The following is a 13,523-nucleotide window of genomic DNA, read 5'->3' as shown; positions in this document are numbered from 1 at the left end:
CAAAGAGTCGGCCATGACTCAGCGACTGAACAACGATCCAAGGAAGCGGTCATGAGGGCAGCACCAGTTAGAATAAAGTGGAGAGCGGGGCTCTGGGAAGTATCAAGAAGGGGATGTTGTTCCTTCATCAGTCCTAGGAACATCGCACCCAACCCTGGCAAACAGTGTTCCCAAGTCTCCTAGGGAGGAATTCCTGAACTCCAGCCAGGGCTCTCGCTTCAGGAGCCCGCTCCCGTCCCTCCCCCGTCCCCGCTGGAAGGAGCACCACCATCTGGACTTGGAGACCAGCTGTGACATCCGGCAGCTCCTATGAACCTGAGGCCGCATGCACCTTTTGCCCTCAGCCTTGCCTTTGCCTCACCAGCCAGCCCATGGCACTCCTCAGCCCAGGGGAACATGCAGCTGGGGCCAGCCCGCCCCCCAGCAGGCAGTGGGACATGGACCTTGGGTCCCAAGGCCCAGAACCCCTGATGAGTAGGAGTGGCCAGGCTCTCTGAGAGCTCTTGTCCCACTCTGAGAAGACCTGAGGACCAGCACATCCGGAGCCCTACTGGGGACAAAGGAGAGAAAGGGCACGGCGACCACCCACTCTCACTGGATGCTGCAGGGCCCTGCCCAAGGGCCCTGGTCTGCCTGGAGATGACAGTCAGCAGAGGCTGATTGGCATTTACACTCTGCTCTTCACTGTGTAAGACCTCGATACCCATGACCTCTTATGAAGTTCCCCAATGGCTCAGTGGGTAAAGAATCGGCCTGCAGTGCAGGAGACACAGGAGGCGCAGGTTCGATCCCTGGGATGGGAAGATCCCCTAGAGAAGGAAATGGCAGCCTACTCCAGTATTCTTGCCTGGAAAATCCCATGGACAGAGGAGAGCCTGGTGGAGTGCAGTCCATGGGGTCGCGAAGAGTCGGGCACAAATGAGCGACTAAGCACACAACAGCCAGACACTAAGTCAACGCTGAACAGGATAAAAGCCTGGGAGAAAGCGGTTCAAACCTTGAAGCGTCAAACTCAACTCAGAGGGGCAGGATGAGCTATGGAGATGAACCTTGACAGAGGGGGCAGCTTTGCAGTAGAGTGTGGAAGGGTTTCTCGGGGGACAGAACCAAAGCAGTAAAAGCAGAGACAGGAAAGCCACTGACTGTCTTGGGAACAACTCAGTGGGTGAGCACAAACGGGAGATGACCAGATGGGTGAGAAGTCGTGTCCAGAAAGTCTTTGAGTGCCAGTCTGAGGAGCCTGGACCTTGCTTAATGGGCGATGGAAGAAGTAAGTGGTGGCGGCTTCTAACTGGAGCAGCATTTTAGGAAGATTAAGTTGGCAGCAGCCCAGGACAGCAATTCAACTAACACGTTGCGAGTGTCCATTTTTTGCCAGACCCTGGCCGAGGTGCTGAGAATACAAAGGGAATAAGACCCAGACCCTGGCCTCCTGGGAGAAAATTAGATAATCCTCTAATTACAGCCCAGTGCGATAAGGGAGGAAGAGCTGTCTGGGGGTGCACCCACCCAGAGAGGGAGAGTGGGGGTTCTTTAAGGAACTGATGTTCTGATGGGCCGGGAGCACCCGCACAATGGGGCTGCTACTGGAGAAGCAGGAAAGCCAGGGAAAGGGAAGGAGGGTGGAGAGGGGGGCCCAGGAGTTTGTTTGTGGACACCGTGAGCTAATGAGAAGACAGGGAAGAAACATTAAGGGCTGTAATTACTGCTCAAAGCAAATGGCAGCGCCGAGAAGGAGGGGTAAACGGGGGTGACTTTTTCTTCAGAACCTCTCAGCTTAGGCCTCGTGTGCAACAGCAGTTTCCTATCCTGATGTCTCCCTCAGCCAGGCCCACAACCCTCAGGGCACTTTTTCTCCCCAAAGCAAACCTAAAACTGACCCTCACAGTCCCCGTTGCCTGCATCCAGCTCCATCTTCTGAGAAACCTGCAAACAGCCCCGAGCTGCTTGAGATGAAGACATGAGTTATTTTTGACTGAGATCCAAGCCCCGGCCCTGAATTCTTTTGTCTTCCCGGAATCCCCCAGTCATGTTTGAAGTCTGCAAGTCCGAACAGCGGGTGCGGCTCAGGGAGGAGACCGACACTTGGAATCCAACCCTCCTCCGTCCCCAGCTCCAGCATTCTTCCATTATTGCCCGCTGTCTCCGAGATCAAACGCAACAAGGCTGCTAAACGGACTTTTTTTCTTCTTCTCGCCTTTCGTCTCTTCCCCTCTCACTCCAGGGCCCCCAATTTTCCAAGGAACTTAAATCACTGAGAGACATCTAGGTCCATAGACACCAGATCCTTTCAAAGAGAGGTGTGGGCACCCAAAAAGGAAAAGCTCAGAAAAGCACAAGGGGAAACTTGCCCAGTTCCAAGATTTAGCCAATTGCACATGCAGGGAAGGGCTTCCCAGGTGGCTCAGGGATAAAGAATCTGCCTGCAATGCAGGAGCGGCAGGAGATGAGGATTTAATCCTTGGGTCGGGAAGATCTCCTGGAAGAGGGCATGGCAACCCACTCCAGTATTCTTGCCTGGAGAACTCCATGGACAGAGGAGCCTGGCGAGCTACAGTCCAGGGGGTTGCAAAGAGTTGGACTTGACTGAAATGACTTAGCATGCACATACATGCAGGGAAACTCTCAGCTGCTTTTCTGGTTCTCCTCTTCCTTCTCTGCCATCTCCTTGGGGGCAGGCTGTCCCCGGAGTCCCATTTCTGGGTTTTCTTTGGGCCTCCAATGCTCTGTGTGACCTCTGGTTATGTCACAGGTAGGCCCTGTGTCCTTAGCAAACAGCACCTTCGAGTTCAATCGTGTGCTCTCTGATGGATGCTTTCTCCTTCAGAAGTCTTTACTCAACCCTCCAAGCCCAAGTAGAACCACTGCTTCCTCTGGATCACTTTTTTCTTTTGACCTTGCATTACATTATCTAAGTTTTGCCTTCCTTGTACCCAAATACATATTCCTTGAAGGAGAGATTATGGCTTATTCAGTGTCACACCCATCACAAAACACAACACTGCACACGGTAGGAGCCGAACAAATGTCTCTTTAATGAAAAACAGAGCATGTCTCTTGATCTGACATGAGGTCTAATTACACAGTTACTAGTCTCAGCCCTCGATAAGAAACAAGTTTTATGTTTTACAGAAAAGAGTTCTCTGCATAATAAAAATACAATTGTATCTCTGTTGCCTTTATTTCAAAGCACTTACATATTTGTCATTTCATTTCATCCTCAAAAAGCCGGCCTTTCTGAGGTAGCAGAACAGATACAAAGGCGGGACAGTAAGATTCCCAGGACCCAGAGGGGGTTTGATTCTAGATTCCTCTCACCAAATTTCTTTCTCTTTTTTTAAATGAAGACGAGGCTTTCTGGGTTTCTCTGTTGCTGCGTGGGCTCTTCTCTAGTTGCGGCGAGAAGGGGCTACTCCCTAGTTGTGGTGCGAAGGCTTCTCATCGTGGTGGCTTCTCGTTGAGGAACGCAGGCCGCAGCAGTTGCGGCTCCCGGCCTCTAGAGGGCGGGCTCAGTAGTTGTGGTGCATGCGCTTAGTCGCTCCATGGCATGTGGGATCTTCCCAGACCAGGGATCGAACCCATGTCTCCTGCATTGGCAGGTGGATTCTTTACCACTGAGCCACCAGGGAAGCCCCCAAATTTCTGATTTTAAGAGTGAAAGACAGACTTTCCTGGCAATCCAGTGGCTAAGACTCCATGCTCCCATTGCAAGGGGCTGGGGTTTGATCCTTGGTCAGGGAACTAAGATCCTGCAAGCTGCATCACATGTGGCCAAAAAAAAAGTTAAATACACAAGTCCTGACCACGACCTGCAGTGACCACCTCCCAGGGCAAGTAGGTGGGGCTTGTCCAGCTGTAGGCTGGTAGAAATCGTAACATTGGGAGGGGCTCTGGCTGTGAAGTAAAAGCCACTGGATTGTTTTCTGCTTGGCTGCTGTTAAGCTGCGTGTGCGGGGTCCCCAGGAGGGGGAATGGTTTGCTGTCCCTCCCCACTGCACAGCCAGATGGAGCTTGTGCAGAGTGAAAGGGACAGAGTCTGGAGGCAATCTGCCACAGAGCCTGTGGTAAACTTCCTGCTTGAGCATCTACTCCATTAGGACAAGCACTTGGTTCTGTTTGCTGACAGCAGAATCTTTGACTTCTAAAATGATTCCTGGCACCTGTAAGGTTCATAGCAAACACCTACTCAAATAGATGGGGAAGTGGAAGGAGTGACAGATTTAATTTTCTTGGGCTCCAAAATCACTGGGGACAGTGATGGCAGCCATGAAATTAAAAGACGCTTGCTCCTTGGAAGAAAAGCTATGACAAACCTAGACAGTATATTAAAAAGCAAAGACATCACTTTGCCGACAAAGGTCCATCTAGTCAAAGCTATGACTATTTCCAGTAGTCATGTATGGGTGTGAAAACTGGACTATAAAGAAGGCTGAGCACTGAAGAATTGATGCTTTCCAACTCTGATGCTGGAGAAGACTCTTGTGAGTCTCTTGGACAGCAAGGAGATCAAACCAGTCAATCCTAAAGGAACTCAACCCTGAATATTCATTGGAAGGACTGATGCTGAAGCTGAAGCTCCAATCCTTTGGCCACCTGATGCAAAGAGCCAACTCATTGGAAAAGACCCTGATGAGGGCAGGAGGAGAAGGGGGTGTGGTTGGATGACATCACTGACTCAATGGACATGAGCTTAAGCAAATTGCAGGAGATAGTGAAGGACAGGGAAGCCTGGTGTGCTGTAGTCCATGGGGTTGCAAAGAGTTGGACATGACTGAGCAATTGAACGACAACAACAACCTGTTCAATGAACAAATCTCTCCTATTTCTCCTCTGGGCCTGGGGAAGGGCTCCCAGATGTCAGAATTCCTAGAAACGCAGCCCAGGGTTTGGCCTCAGAAGCCTTCCTTGGCCTCCTTCGCGAGAATGTCAGGGAGTCCAGCATCTGCTCTGGTGAAGGAAGCCTTGGGGTCCTTTCTGATGATGAGGATGCAGCAGCAGCAGCCAACCATCCTGGAGCTCCAGATCCAGGATGGCCAGGGGCAACCAGCGCAAGGGAGAGTGAACAGAAACACGGCAGCCGCGGCAGCAGCAGGAACGCCAGGCACAGGAGTGAGACGGTGGGCATGCAAATCTGCTTCCTCCATCTCTCAGCCACTCCGCCCAAGTGAGGCTGTGTGAGAACTTCTCAGTACACATTGTAAATACCATCTGTCACACTGCCTGCCCAGACGCGGCCTTCCTCCCTGGAAGGGAGTCGTGCTTTATTATTTATGCAGCATGCACCCTACTTAAGTGCCGTGCCACTGAGCGAGGGAAAGAAATGCCCAGAAGAGTCCAGGACTCCAGGGATCTGCCCCTCAGATAGCAGCTGGTCAGGGAGGTTTGGCCATCATCTTTCTGGAGTGGGAGGTTCGCTCCAGGTCTCCTGGGGATTAGGAGGTCTGCATCCTCGCCCTAGTTCTGCCACCGGCTTGCTGTGCAACCTTGGGCAAAGCAGCTCAATCCCGTGGGCCTCCGTCTTCTCATCTGTAAATGCAGAGGTCAGACTAGATGACTTGTGACATCTCTTCTGGCTCTGAAATTCAATTGTTCTCATTCTAATCCTTCATCCTCCTGCTGCCGGCTCAGAAGCCTGATCATTTCTGGTCAGCCCTCTACCCGGTCTGGAGAGGACAAATGCACATCAGGATGGGATTCCTCGGCACTTGCGAGCAGGCCCAGGAGTCCGCAGGCCTGGGTTCATGTCCAAGCTCTGCCCACTATGTAGACAGGTGACCGTGGGGAAGGCACAGGTTCCTAACCTCAGTTCTGTCTTTTGCAAACCATGTGGGTGGGACTAGGGGATTTCAGTAGGAAAATCCATCTTGCAATTCTGCAATCTGATTTTCCCCTCCAAAACACTGCCGATGAACATTTTTACAGGCTGAGGCTCCAGACACAGAGATGAATTAGACCCTCACTGAGGTCTAAGTCGGATGGAAGAGACATGCTAAAAAGCTAGGAAAAAACAAACAAAAAATGGTACAATGCGATGGGTACTGGGTAGAGATGTATGCAGAGCACGTGGGGGCAGAAAGGGAGTCCAAGTAAGTGATGCCAGAGCGGAATCAAGAGACCACCGAGTAGGAGCTGGCCAGGTGGATGAAGCTTGATGCGTTCAAGACAGAGGGAGCTGCATGTACTGAGGCAGGAAGGTGTGAATCTGCATAGAAACTGCCCGTTTGTTGTTAGGGTGATGGAGACATTCTGGGAGTTTGTGCACTGACTGCTTCCTCTCCCACCCCTTTGGAACAATCCAGCACTCCCGGAATGGGGATAAGGGGGGCTTATGGCTGACGACTCCGCTTGGCCCCCTGTCCATAAAGCATCATCACCAAGGAGATGAGAGGCTCACAGGGCTCCCTTTCCATCTCCTGCCTTTCTCTATTCTCTAAATTAGAATCAGGAAAGCAGGCTGGAAATAGGGGGCTGGCTTGCGAGTGGCTCCAAGGTGACCCATAATTCTCCAGCCTTGCACACCATGAGGCTGGGTCAGGGGAGGGACATGGCTTTGTGCAAAAGGGGGGCCCAGAGGCTGGCTGGTGCGGGCAGTCTGTCTGGGTTTGCTGGGCAGCTTCCCGCATGTGGCCGGGGCACGTGATCTGTCCTACAGCTGTGGCGGCCTGTTGTGGCTCCTCAGGGAGTGGGCCGAGTCCTCTGCAGAGCGATGGAGTTAACCTGTCCCTTCTCCGTGAAGGACGTCCTGCAACGGAAATGCGCTTGTCCTCCCAGCCGCTCAAGCTGGTGGCTGCGGCGGAGGCAGCTCCGGTCTGCAGCTTGTATGCCTGCTCTGCATACTCCCAAATACATAAGAACAGCAGAGAGGAGACACACAGGCGTCCAAGACATCCGTTAGCTGTGAACAGACTCATAAGCTGCGAGCCATGGGGTTAACCAGGCTTGGGGAAAGCCAGTGAAGCGCCAGCAAGCATTCTACTGGCGTGGTTCGCTGCAACAATTTATATCCAAGAGGAAGGGGCTGCAAGCCAGGGAAATACCAGAACCGCTGAAGGAGCGGGCACATTTGCCAGATGGTTCCTGGGGCACAATTGTATCTGCAGAGGAACGGTCTGCGGTGGGAGGTCCTTTCACGGGAGAGCAGAGGCGCAGGCTGATGGCTCATTCATTATCCCAGGGCTCCTCTGGAGGAGGCTGGGGGTTGGCGCACACCCACGCTCGTCCTCGCTTCCCAGAACCTTGAGGCTCTGATTGCCTGAGGTTGAGGTGTCGAGGGGAATTGGGCCTCTCCAAGCACTCCAAGCTCTGTGTCTTTAGATGCCCGCCACCTGTATCTTCTTTCCCAGCTTAAGCCCTTCAGTCCATCCTCCCAACTGCCAGCTGTCACTTTCTCTCCTTAATGTAACTGCATTTAGTCAATTACACAGCTGGGGCTCCTATGCTGAGTGTGGCTGTGCCGCCAGGACTGAACTGTGAGGTAACGGGGACGAGGCTGGGAGTAGGTTTGAAATTATTTGCTACATTAGCACAGAATTTGCCAGAGCTTGTTGTTTCCCCCTGATAACACATGTGTCTCTTTTGTCTTTCTCTGCGAAACTAGATTGTGAAAAGTAGAGGCTATGTCTGTCTTGGCTTTGCTACATATTCCAAGTGGATGGATGGGTCAAAGCCTGAATCCCGAAGATGCCCCTGAGGGCCCTGGTCGCAGGGCAGAGGCAGGGAGGGTGAGTGGGCAGTCCACACAAAGGCACCCTGACAGCGGAGCCCAGTGGTACCCTGTGACTAGTGGTCTGTGACTTGCCCCCACATAAGGACAGCAGCAGAGTCTGTGTGTCGTAAGGCTGACCACCTAACGGGGTACCTGTGAGAGTCCATGCTACAGACCTCCACAAGGAAAGGATGCCTTTAGAGTCACCTCACTTTCTCTACCCCTGAGAACGATGCCCTTTGATATGGTATCCAGGGGGTTAGTGGAAAACACGTATCTTTATTCATACAGACCTCCATTTGCATCTAGCAAGATAACCTCCAGCAGGTTAGTTCACTTAGGCTCAATGAGCCTTAGTTTCCGTGGATTCGAATGAGGCTAATATGACCAGGGCTTCCCAGGTGGCGCTAGTGGTAAAGAATCCACCTGCTAATGCAGGAGACTCAAGAGACGTGGGTTTGATCCATGGGTTGGGAAGATCCTGTGGAGAAGGAAATGGCAACCCACTCCAGTATTCTTGCATGGGAAATCCCATGGACAGAGGAGCCCGAAGGAATACAGTCCACGGGGTCGCAAGGAGTTAGTGATGACTGAGCGCATGCACGCACACAGTATGACACAGCTTGCCACATGTAGTAGAAGGGAAGAGACAGTGCCTGGCTGGCACAGAATACCTCTCAATCAGCACCCTTTTCCTCCTGGATTCTCAATACATGGTGTTGAATACATGAATAATTATTTCAGAGATTAATACACTTTGACATCTTTCCTGGATCCCTTCACATTCTGAAAAGCCCATATATTGCCTCCCCCGCCTCCCCAAACCAAGGAACCAAATTTGCGGTTTACAGCACTGGGGTCTATGGTGTTATCCAAAAGATGGAGAAGTACCTAGGTTTATTTTTAAAAGAAAATACAAAGAAACTAGCTTGGGAAACAGTGCCACAAGATTTTATGTTTGACCTCTTTCTCCCCTCGACGCAGGAGGCACACAATTGGCGCCTAATAATTGCACACCAAAGGCTTGGCCTTCTGAGAGGCTGGGGAGTTGCGAGACTGGCTTGGAACCACATGAAGTCCTGAAGCCACGGTGTCCTCTAGTGGGGAAAAGTAGCCACAGCACCCCACAGAGCCAACCGAGCTGCAGAGTCCCCGGCCGGCAGTTCCCTAAAAGGCTCTGGGATAGGCCCCAGGGTGCAGCCACCAAGACTTGCAGGGCTGTCTTCCTGACTGGGAAATACAAACAAACAAACCACGCGTATTCCAGGAAATGCTTTTCTGATTGTATTACTCAGAGACAGCCACACTCGTTCCTTAAAATGAGTAGGCATTAGTAAGTGAGTGGGGTCTAGACAATGATTCCAGGCTGCCAGCAACACAAGAAGAACCCTGTCATTCACCTTCTCCGATGGAAGCACATAGCACCTCCTCTGAAGGATGTTTTCAATAGAACTAAACCTGAGTCTGACCTAGTCTCTAGATCTAACCACCAATTCACAGGAAACACATTGATAGTTAACAAATAAACTTACAGAGGAATACATTGAAAACCACCACAGGGATGTGGTTAGAAGAAATTCAGACTGTGGAAAACTCTCCAGGACAAATGACCTCGTTTCTTCAGCAATAAATTGCAAAGCAGAGAGGGAAAGAGCTGAATCTTTTTTTGGATCCTGATTTAAACAAAATGGGGAGAAAAACTTCTTTAAACAACTGGGGAAATCTGAACTCTGTATTTTAATCTTGAGAAGTTATTTTTTTTAAGTGTGAAAATGGTATCATGTTTTGTAGTTGTTGTGTTTTTTTTTTAAGATTCCCTATCGTTGAGGTACACGCCAAAACATTTTCAGATGAAATGATGTGCTGTCGGAGACTTGTTCAAAACAATTTCAGAGTGGGAGGGGGAACAGATGAAATAAGACTGGTTGAGTTGATGACTGTTGAAGGTGGCTGATGGGTTCGCGAGGGGTCATTATGCTCTCTGCTTGTTTCTGTTTTTATTTGAACATTTTCATCATTAAAGGTTAAAAAAAAAAATCCCTACTGGAAAAAGTGTCCACCTTAATTCTCAAGAGAACCTGCCGATGGCTCCTTTAAAGCTTTATTCTCTGACCCTACGAGAAAACACAGACTTCCCTGGTGGCTCAGATGGTAAAGAGTCTGCTTGCAAATGCGGCAGACCTGGTTTCAGGCCCCAGGCCGGGAAGATCTCCTGGAGGAGGAAGTGGCAACCCACTCCAGTATTCTTGCCTGGAGAATCCCATGGATATAGGAACCTGACGGGCTGCAGTCCATGGGGTCGCAGAATCGGACACGACTGAGCAACTAAGCAGAGCACTCGAGAAAACCGGAGCCCACTGTTTGACAACCTCTGTAGGACGGGGTGTTAGGGATTGCTTTCACCTGGAACACTTGAGAAATACGATCAGAATCAGATGAACTGCTGTGCTTTACAGCTGTACCATTTGAATGAGCTTCTGTTTTTTTATTTTTTTAAATAATGTTATGTATTTGTTTTTGGTTGTGCTGGGTGTTCGTTGCTGTGCGCGGGCTCTCTCTAGTTGCAGCGAGCAGGGACTGCTCCTTGTTACGGTGCATGGGCCTCTCGTGGGGGCTTCTCTTGTTGGGGGGCATGGGCTCTAGGTGCACGGGCTCCAGTAGATGCGGCACGTGGGCTCCGTAGTTGCAGCACGTGCACATGGGCTTAGCTGTTCCGTGCCACGTGGGAGCTTCCTGGACCAGGGATTGAACCTGTGCCCCCTGCACCAGCAGGCAGATGCTTATCCACTGAGCCACAAGGGCAGTCCTGTTGTTTGATTTACTCCTGGATAACACGGTGGGAAGAGGCTGAGAACCAGTGGACACATCTTCTAAGGGACTGCGTTGACAATGCTCTGATATGGGGGTGGGGGTTGCTCCTATGCTCTCTACAGTCTCTACATGATCTGCACAGCCCTCTCTCCTCAGTGATAACTCTTGACCCAAAACTCCCCCCAAAAAGGCAGTGGGCATCAGAGCATTGCTAAGTGGATAGATGGACTCAGCAAACTCCTGCCTCCTTCTTAACCCTCATGCTCTCCTCTGCCGCTGGCTTACATAAACACAGCTGTATCAGCAGCCCGCCAGCTGCCAACTCTCCTAGAAGATATTCCGCGTTTTTCCTCTTCTGGCTAAAAATAAGTGCCAGGCTCTCCTGAGCATCTGCAGGTGCTGTGCTCACTCTGTCACGCCGGGGTTTTAAGGTGCTCTAGTTCGGAAATGTGGAGTTGCCTGTGCCAAGCCCTAGCCAGAAGCTCTGTTCCTTCTTTTGGGATGTGGTCCTAAGCAAAAATTAAAGCAGAAAGGAGCTTAAGAGGGCTTCCCTGGTGACTCAGACGGTAAAGAATCTGCCTGCAATGCCCAAGACCCAGATTTGATTCCTGGGTTGGGAAGATCCCCTGGAGAAGGGAATGGCAACCCGCTCCAGTATTCTTGCCTGGAGAATTCCATGGACAGAGAAGCCTGGCAGGCTACAGTCCATGGGGTCACAAAGAGTTGGACACGACTAAGCGACTAACACACACATATGAAGCCATTGCTAACAGGTACCAACCTCAATCAAGGCATCAGACAGGGGACACTGGTTCAAGTCCCAGGCCTGCTACTCAGCTGGATCCATGACTGGTTACCCACATTCCTTCAGCTGCAGCTCTGTTATAGTTTTAACGAGGATGATGATAATACTATACCTCTTGGATATGAGAATTAAATATGTGAAAAGGACTTTGGAAACAGCTCTATAAAATGTGCTAATTTCCCCTCCTTTTTATTATACTCTCCCACCCACCCCCTTGTGCCCACAGGCTTGCTTTATGTATTCACTGAACAAATATCTGAGTGTCTGCTATGTGCCAGGCACTGTGCAAGGAGCTGAGGATAAAGCCATGAACAAAACAGAACACAAATTCTGCCCTCACAGAGTTTACAGTGTTGGGGAAACAACTAACAAAATTAATTATACAAAAAGTACAGTATGAAGAGTGGTGATAAGCATAATAGAGAAAGAGAAAGCAAGGATTCAGGATAGAACTACCGTATGATCATGCAGTCCCCCTGCTGGGCATATATCTGGAAAAAATAAAAACTCTAATTCTAAAAGACACATGCACCTCAGCATTCATAGCAGCAATATTTACAACAGAACCAAGACATGGAAGCAACCTAAGTGTCCACTGATAGATGAATGTATAAAGAAGTTGTATTTATATATGCAACGGACTACTACTCAGTCATAAAAAGAGTGAACTATTGCCATTTGTAGCAACATGGACAGACCTAGAGAAGACTGTTCAATAGGAAAAGGATAGTGTTTTCAACAAATGGTGCTGGAATAATCGAATATCCACATGCAAAGCAGATATTCAGTATATATAAGCTCATATAATATAAAAGGGACCAAAGGTTTGAATGTATATAAGAGCTAAAACTCTTAGAAGAAAACATAGCTATAAATATTGGTCACTTTGGGTTAGGTAACAGTTTCTTGGATATGTTACCAAAAGCACAAACAACATAACAAATACATAAGTAAATTAGACTTCTTCGAAATTAAAACCTTATGTGTTTCAAAGGCCTCTACTAAGAAAATGAAAAGACAACTCACAGACTGAGAAAGTAAACTCTTACAACAATAAAAAGATAACAACTTTTAAATAGGCAAAGGACTCAGACATTTTTCTAAAAAGGACATACTAACAACCAATAAACCCATGAAAAGATGCTCAGCATCACTAGCCATTCAGTTCAGTTCAGTCGCTCAGTCGTGTCCGACTCTTTGTGACCCCAGGATCGCAGCACACCAGGCCTCCCTGTCCATCACCAACTCTCGGAGTTCACTCAAACTCATGTCCATTGAGTTGGTGATGCCATCCAGCCATCTCATCCTCTGTCGTCCCCTTCTCCTCCTGCCCCCAATCCCTCCCAGCATCAAGGTCTTTTCCAATGAGTCAACTCTTCGCATGAGGTGGCCAAAGTATTGGAGTTTCAGCTTTAGCATCAGTCCTTCCAATGAACACTCAGGACTGGTCTCCTTTAGAACGGACTGGTTGGATCTCCTTGCAGTCCAAGGAACTCTCAAGAGTCTTCTCCAACACCACAGTTCAAAAGTATCAATTCTTCGGTGCTCAGCTTTCTTAACAGTCCAACTCTCACATCCATACATGACCACTGGAAAAACCATAGCCTTGACTAGACGGACCTTTGTTGGCAAAGTAATGTCTCTGCTTTTCAATATGCTATCTAGGTTGGTCATAACTTTCCTTCCAAGGAGTAAGCATCTTTTAATTTCATGGCTGCAGTCACCATCTGCAGTGATTTTGGAGCCCCAAAAAATAAAGTCTAACGTCACTAGTCATTAGAGAAATGCAAATCAAAACCACAGTGACATATCATAAGACATGGGAGAAACTTTCAAGCAATGCTATTGTAAAGGAGAACAGAAGGCGGAGGACAAGAAGATAATTTTTTTTAATGGCAGAAATAACAATATGCTTGTATAAGAACATCTAGGGGAGGGTGGTTCTCTAACACCCAGGGAACATCCAGTGGTTAGAGCTCTGAGTTCTTACTGCCAAGGGTCCAGGTTCAATCCCTGGTTAGGGAACTAAGGTCCCATGAGCCAAAACAAACAAACAAATCCAGAAGAAAGGAAAACAAAAAAGAAGTTGATGACAGTGCGGGGTGGGGAGGGAGGGAGAGAGAGACAAAGAAAAAGAATTTCTGGAGGATGCAGATGAGAGGGGCTGGAAGCTAGTGCTGAAGTAACGGGGCTGCCTTGTGG

The 13,523-nt window shown here is 49.4% G+C and overlaps 1 long non-coding RNA gene across 2 annotated transcripts; it reads left to right on the top strand.

Annotated features, from left to right (window-relative positions):
• The first annotated feature begins 7,389 nt into the window (after nt 1-7,389).
• LOC129649611 (uncharacterized) lies at nt 7,390-9,742 on the top strand. 2 transcript variants are annotated; one of them, XR_008713194.1, is made up of 3 exons: nt 7,390-7,474; nt 7,598-7,721; nt 8,690-9,742. It is a non-coding gene; the product is annotated as an uncharacterized LOC129649611 (long non-coding RNA). The 2 variants fall into 2 exon arrangements; XR_008713195.1 differs by having other exon boundaries at nt 7,433-7,495.
• Nucleotides 9,743-13,523: the final 3,781 nt, after the last annotated feature.

The sequence above is a fragment of the Bubalus kerabau genome, chromosome 4 (assembly GCF_029407905.1).
Source record: "Bubalus kerabau isolate K-KA32 ecotype Philippines breed swamp buffalo chromosome 4, PCC_UOA_SB_1v2, whole genome shotgun sequence".
Taxonomy (NCBI): domain Eukaryota; kingdom Metazoa; phylum Chordata; class Mammalia; order Artiodactyla; family Bovidae; genus Bubalus; species Bubalus kerabau.
The sequence above is the reverse complement of the archived record's forward strand: the minus strand, read 5'-3'. Positions and strand labels throughout refer to the sequence as shown.